The sequence below is a fragment of the Macrotis lagotis genome, chromosome 2, assembly GCF_037893015.1.
Source record: "Macrotis lagotis isolate mMagLag1 chromosome 2, bilby.v1.9.chrom.fasta, whole genome shotgun sequence".
In the NCBI taxonomy this organism is placed as follows: domain Eukaryota; kingdom Metazoa; phylum Chordata; class Mammalia; order Peramelemorphia; family Peramelidae; genus Macrotis; species Macrotis lagotis.
Genome location: NC_133659.1, coordinates 75,812,739 through 75,820,309, shown reverse-complemented (window position 1 = coordinate 75,820,309; position 7,571 = coordinate 75,812,739). Strand labels below are relative to the sequence as shown.

Genomic DNA, 7,571 nt, shown 5'->3' with positions numbered 1-7,571 from the left:
CTGTAAAATGAAATGAAGAAAGAAATGACAGACTTTAATATCTTTGTCAAGAAAATCTCAAATGAGGTTCAGATACCAAAACATCAAAAGAGTCAGACACAGCTGAAATGGCTGAACAACAAGATGGCACAGATATAAAGTAAGTAAGGAGTTAGATTCAGGAAGATCTGAATTCAAATCCAGCCTCAGACATTTACTAGCTGCATGATCCTGCGAAAATCACTTAACCTTTGTCAGTCTGTTTCCTCTACTGTAAAATAGCATCTACCTCTGTAAAGATTAAATGAGGCGGTGGGGTGGCTAGTTTCCCCAGTGGATAAAGCACCATCCCTGCAGTCAGGAGTACCTGGGTTCAAATCCAGTCTCAGACACTTAATAATTACCTAGCTGTGTGGCCTTGGGCAAGCCACTTACTCCCATTTGCCTTGCAAAAACCTAAAAAAAGAAAAGATTAAATGAGGCTAGGGAAACCTAGGTGGTGCAGTGGATAGAGTACCTGAGTTCAAATCCAGCCTCGGACACTTAATAATCACCTAGCTGTGTGATCTTGGGCAAGTCACCTAACCCCACTGCCTTGCAAAAAGCCAAAAAAAAAAATTAAATAAGATTAAATGAGGCTTAGCATACAGCAATCCTTTAATAAATACTCACTCATATAGATAATAAGACTTGTATGGAAGTCTAACCCAGGGATCTTCCACTATTCCACAGCTGCATGGCACAGCATGAAGACACCAATGGGCAGAGTATAAGCTAGTAGACCTTTATAGCCTTCTCAACCAAAGGCATCCAACATGGTGGGCTTTGTGTAGCTCCTGCTCCTACTGGAGCTATATTTAAGGTAAAAGTTGACTAGAGCTTTGCCCAAGGGTACTTATGAGCACTTAAATTCCTTCAACAGGGGCGGCTAGGTGGCATAGTGGATAAAGCACTGGCCTTGAAGTCAGGAGTACCTGTGTTCAAATCCAGTCTCGGACACTTAATAATTTTAATAATTACTTAGCTGTGTGGCCTTGGGCAAGCCACTTAACCCCATTTGCCTTGCAAAAACCTAAAAAAGATAGATAGATAGATAGATAGATAGATATAGATGATAGATAGATAGATAGATAGATAGATAGATAGATAGATAGATAGATGGATAAATTCCTTTAACAAATTAGAACTGAACCTAGCACTGAGTGAACAAAAATAATTAGGAAAGACAGGAAGCCATCAGGTAAGATTAGCTTCCTCTCCCTAGCCAACAGCCTGTGCCCTTAGGACAGACCCATGCCCTTAGGGTCTCCATCCCCACTACCATCAACAGCACCATAGACCATTCCAAGGACTCCCAGCACTCACACCCAACTGAACTTGTATTATAAAGTTGATTTGAGTATCTCATGCTGCTTACCTCAGACGTGTTTGGTGGCTTGCTCCAGGTTACTGGCAATCAATGATTTTTGAGGCAGCACGGCTCAAAAATTACAGACTCCCAAAGTGGAGGACCTGCTGGTTCTGGGTTCAAATCTTGACTATCAATATCTATATGACCTTGTATAAGTCACCTAAGTTCTCCAGAGCTCAATTTCTTCATCTTAAAAAAACAAAGGAACTGAAATAGTTGAACTCTGAAGTCCCTCCAGTTCAAAATCTAGGCTCCTGCATTGCTAATTGTGGCTGTGGAACCTTGCACTCACCTGTTATCATGAACCTGCTTCTGGAATATAAATATATATAGACATAGAAATCCAGTATCTATATATAATCATTGACCCTTGGATAATTCCTACTAAAGAACTTTATTTAGTCTCCCTCTATTAATGAAGTGGGAAAAGAGGACTAAGAAACCTGAATCCTAGAACCAGTCAGACTCTAGAACCTGCTAGCTCAGTGGGCCAGTGTGAGTCACTTCACCTCCTGCACATCCAGTCCCCCATCTGTAAAACATGAATCATGTCACCTGCCCTACTTAATTCACAAGTTTATTGTAAGGATAAAATGAAATCATGGGCTTCAAAGTGCTTTGGAAAAGTACAAATCTCAGCACAAAGGGAAGTTCGTTACTTCAGAATTTCTGATCTGACACATTAATAGCTATGAAGAGGGGACTGAAATGTCTTAGTCAGAACTCTTAACTATAGCAAGGGAGATGTTGACATCAGCCAATTTTCCCTGTATAGACAGTCAAGATCCTCAAGATCTTCTCATAGCACCTGTATACAATAGGTACTTAATAAAGCTCATTCCCCTCCCTTCTTCCTTTTCCCTCACATAGCCAACAAGTATCAGAGCCAGGATTGGAGTCCTGTGGTTCTTGGACACTCCATAAATAAAGAAATTCTTAGGAAGGAGAAATTAGAATGTAGGACCCAGACAGGAGAAGGTGTTCATGGGAAAACTTAAGTACAGTAGAATTTTTTCAGAGTTTTACTGTTCCTTCATTTCCCACCTCTGAATCTTTGTGCTGACTGTTCCCATGAATGGAATGAATTTCATCCTCACTTCTGCCTCTAGGAATATTTAGTCTTCCTTCATTACTCAGTTTAAGGACTAATTTTTACATGAAACCTCTATGGATCCTCCAAACCTCTGGTGCTTTGGGGAATTTGTATCATGCATATATGCTGTTTCCCTAATAGAATGGAAGCTTTTTGAGAGCAAGGACTGTTTTTATTTTTTATTTTTGTATATCTCTAGCCCTTAGCAAACCTAACAAGTAGCAGGAGTTTAATAAATGCTTATTGATAGATTATTGATTGATAATTTAAAATATGGCTTATTCCCTAGAAATTCACAGGAGTTGATATTACTTTTACTTTGCAAAGCAAAGAAAAACCAAGAATTCAATTGCTCAAGACTCTGAAAGTGAAGGATAGAATCATGGACTAATTTTCCCTGAATAGATGTTGCGTGTACATAGTTGTTTAAAGGTTACCTCCTTTATTAAATTTCATTTCCTTAAGGGCAGAAGGGCTTTTGGCCTTCCTTTGCATGTCCAGAACTTAGCACAGTGTCTGATGATAGTAATGCTGCTCTTTTGCTATTCTTGTTCGTAAAGGTATGAGAATCCATAGAGGGCACCAGTCTCATCAAGTGTGATAATCACTTTTCTTAAAAGATGATTACCCAATATCTGCCTAAATATTTCCCATGACAAGAAAGAACTTCATTACCTAGGAAATACCTTTTTTTCCTTTGTTGGACAGTTGTGATGGTTAGAAAATTGCCAAAATTTGCCTCCCTATAATTCCAACCAATAAACAACCAGAAACTGTCCCCCATGCCTGAAATTCTCTCCCTCCCCCTCTCCATCTTTTGACTTCTCTGGTTTCCTTGAAGTTCCATTTAAAATCCCACTTTCTACAAGAAGTCTTCCCCTTCAATCCTAGAATTTTCCCTCTATTGCTTATCTCCAATTTATTCTGTCTTGTACATAACTATGTTATCTTAGATTCAATGCTAACACATAGCAGGAGTTTAATATAAATGCTTATTGATTGATACTGCATAGTATCGATATGGTTTATTCCCTAGAAATTCACAAAAGTGAACTGAGAACAATTCTTTTTATCCTTAGAACTCAGCACAGGATCAGAAATATGGTGAGTATTAAATAAATGCATATAAACTGACCATCTGGACCACAACATTGTCAGAATTGCAGAGTTGGTGGCAATACCTTAACCACATGTATGCTGTAAAGGCCACTAGGACCTCTTCCATTTTTATTAAGGGGAGTGCTAACCTCATCTTTCAGGCCATCCTTTGCCTCAATTCTGAGTCTTATTCACTGAATGGGTGTTGCCTCAGAGAAACTGAGACCTGGGAAAGACTTTGACTTGAAAGACTAGGGTCTCCCGCTGCATCTGGGGCCATGGCCCGTCTCCTGACCTATGTCAGGAGAAAGAGTGAGGTTGATGACTTTACACAGCTCTTCCTCACTTAAATCCAGTTCACCTGCAAATCAAGACATCACCCTGTTGATGTCATTGGTCCTCTTCATGAATGAGAGATGGACAACGGCAACAATGGGGCATGTCTACCCTACCAAGTAGAGTATGGGACTCCCTAGTTACTAACTACCAGTATTAACTGGTTTAAATCCCAATATAGGACAACTGGATTTAGAGCTGAAAGGGACCTTAGACATCACTTAGTCCAAACTGTTTATTACAAATTAGGAAATTGAGACCCACAAATTTGTGATTAGCACAAGGTCATACAGATGATAATTACTCTGACAACAAATCTACTGCTTTTCCCACCATACTAGTGCTACTAACCGGAACTATAATTAAAATAAACAACCAGGGTTTTGTCTCGGGTTTTGAGAGCACAAAGCTTTAAATAATTCTTTTATAAAGAATGTATAATTTTAAAATTTGTTACATTTACATTTTGACAACATTTTCACTCCTCCAACACTGTAGAAACTAGTTAGCAAAAATAATTAGTTAAAGTAGGAAGCTCACAGATGGTAAACTTCCTCTTCCTCCACAATCCACCCCTACCACAGCCTCCACACCAGGTGAGCTACTTCTCAGTGTTCCTGAAGTGATCTCCCCAACAAGTGGTCTCCCCACAAAGAAGTAATGTCTCCCACCTCTTGGCTGATCTGAGATCTGCCAGGTTATTTTGTCCTGAATGCTAGAGTTGTTAGGTATGACTTCAATCTTAATGAAGCACTCATGTTATCTATCTATTGGCATTTGTGATCTGCCATCTCCTTTTCCTGTTATGTCATCTATTATGTCTTTTATTTATTCTTGTACTCAATCATAGCTGATATCATGGTACATAGTCCAATGGTATGAAACTCAAATAGAAACAGAAGCTACTGAATCATACATAAGGATTTCTGCAGGTGCATATTGATGTTAAAAACCACATACATTAATATTATTTTTTGGTTTATTGTAGGACTGCTAGGTGGTGTAATGGAAAGAAAATCCAAGAACTGAGTTCATGGGGGCAGCTAGGTGGCACAGTGGATAGAGCACCGGCTCTGGAGTCAGGAGTACCTGAGTTCAAAACTGACCTCAGACGCTTAATAATTACCTAGCTGTATGGCCTTGGGCAAGTCACCCAACCCCATTGCCTTACAAAAACCTAAAGAAAAAAAGTGCTGAGTTCAAATCCAGTCAGTTTCCTCTGGACCCTCCTCACCCTGGAACATCTGTCAAGGACATGGCAAACCACTCCAGCATTTTTGCCAAGAAAACCTCAAATGGATACGTGGAGAGTCTGAAACACAGCAACAACAAAATGTTTTATCGTATTTTTATTTATTTCATTGAATATTTCCCAATTACATTTTAGTCTTATCTGAACTGCCCACTGAAGTATTGTGGGTTGCATATTTGACATTTCTTCTATGGCCTACTTTTGTCCATTTTATAGGGTTTTATTACTTTTTAAGTTACTTGAAATTTTGCGGTTTTTCCCTGACAACCAAATCATCATCAACTCTTTGTTATCCCACCACCTAGAATTTGACTCAGATGTGCCATTGTCAAAGGAAAGGAGTTAGTCACAATGAGGGAAGCATAATATTCCCCAGACATCTCCATACAGGTCACAATATATTTATCCCTTGTTGTTTCCAGCTCCCCTTTATGTGTTGTCTTCCTCCAATAAAATATAAGGCCCTTGAGGATAGGGAGTCAGTAAAATGCTTTTATTTGTTTTCCAACACAGTCTAGTGTTAGACACAAAATAAGTGCTTATCTACAATGGACTTGGTAGGGTAAGCCAAATTAAAAAGACAGTGACATTTATGGAAGCCATACTGTGAACAGAACACTAGAGAAAACAGATTTCTGAACACAAAGGTCTGAACACAAAGGACCTGGGGAGTCACTGTGTTCCATCTTCACAGAACAGTGGAAATTAAATCCCTTTTAGGAAAAGAAATCATGATGCACATTAATCAGTCAACAAGCATTTTTAAAGGGATTCAGCTAAAGCATTCTTTATCGTGTTTTTTAAATTATTATTTACTTTAACACTGTTTAAAATTTTAAGTTCCAGATTTTCTCCCTCTCTCCTGCCTCTCTCCCTGTTATGGAGAAGGCAAGTAACGTGATATAAATTATACAAGTGAAATCAGAAAAATATATTTCTCTATTAGTCATATTGCAAAAAAAGAAAGAAAAAAGAAATCTTAAAACTATATTTCATGATGTACAGAGTTCATCAATTGTATTTCTGAGGTGAATATCAATTTTTATGATGATACTTTGGAATTCTCTTAGATAACAGTACTGATCAGAGTAGTTAAGTCTTTCAGAATTCACCATCATTACAGTATCACTGTTAGTATGTACAATGATTTTTTCGTTTTTCTCACTTCAATTTGCATCAGTTCATATGGGTCTTTCCAAGTTTTTTTCTGAAACCACACTACTCATCATTTCTTATAACACAATAGTATTCCATCAGAATCATATAACACAACTTATTCAGTTATACCCCAATTGATGAGCATCCCCTCAATTTCTGATTTTTTTCAACCCAAAAAGAACTGCCATAAATATTTTTGTACATATGGGTCCTCTTCCTTTTTCTTATACTTTTTGGGATTCAGACCTAGAAATAATGTTGCTGTGTTCAAGGGGAATGCACAGTTTTATAGCCCTTTGGGCATAGTTCAAAATTGTTCTCCAGAATGGTTGGACCAATTCACTACTCCAAGATAGTGTATTAGTGTACCTATTTTTCCACATCCCCTCTAGAATTTATCATTTTCCTTTTGTGTCTTGTTAACCAATATGATAGGTAAGAGGTGGTACCTGAATTGTTTTAAATTGCATTTCTCTAATCAATAATGATTTAGAGCATTTTTATATGACAATAGATAGTTATGATTTCTTCTTCCAAAAACTGACTGTTCATATCCTTTGACCAATTAAAAAATGCCTCATATTTTTTTATAAATTTGACTCAATTCCTTATACATTCAAGAAAGGAGGCCTTGATCAAGAAAATTTGCCATAAAAATTTCCAGTTTACTGATTTTGTTAACTTTTTGATTTCCTGTAGTCAAAACCACCCATTATACATCCTATGATCTTCTTTACCTCTTATTTAGTCATAAACTCTTCCCTTATCCACAGGTCTAACAAGTCCCTGCTCCCTTAATCTGCTTATGATATTACCCTTTTTGTCTAAATCATGTACCCATTTTGACTTTATCTTGGTATGTGGTGTGAGATGTTGGTGTTTGTCCAGTTTCTATCAAACTGCTTTCAGTTGTCTCAATAATTTTTGTTAAATAGTGAGTTCTTGCCCCCCAAAGTTTTCCCCTAAAGCTTGCCCCAAAAGCTTTCTGGTGTTTTTAAAAGGAACAAGGGCCTAACTAGATGGAGTAGTGGATATAGCATCAGCCCCAGAGCAAGGAGGACTTGAGTTCAAATTCATTCTCAGATGCTTACTAGCTCTGTGAACCTGGGCAAGTCATTTCACTCTGATTGTCCACCTTCCCAAAAAAGGCAAGAATGTTGGATTTTGTCAAAAGCTGTTTTTCTGCATCTATTGAGATACTCATTTGATATTTCTTGTTTTGTTTTTGATTCAGCCAATTATGC

The 7,571-nt window shown here is 37.9% G+C and overlaps 1 pseudogene; it reads right to left on the bottom strand.

The window, feature by feature from the left end:
* Positions 1-3,639: 3,639 nt before the first annotated feature.
* Positions 3,640-3,749, bottom strand: LOC141515788 (U6atac minor spliceosomal RNA; annotated as a pseudogene).
* Between the last annotated feature and the right edge of the window lie 3,822 nt (positions 3,750-7,571).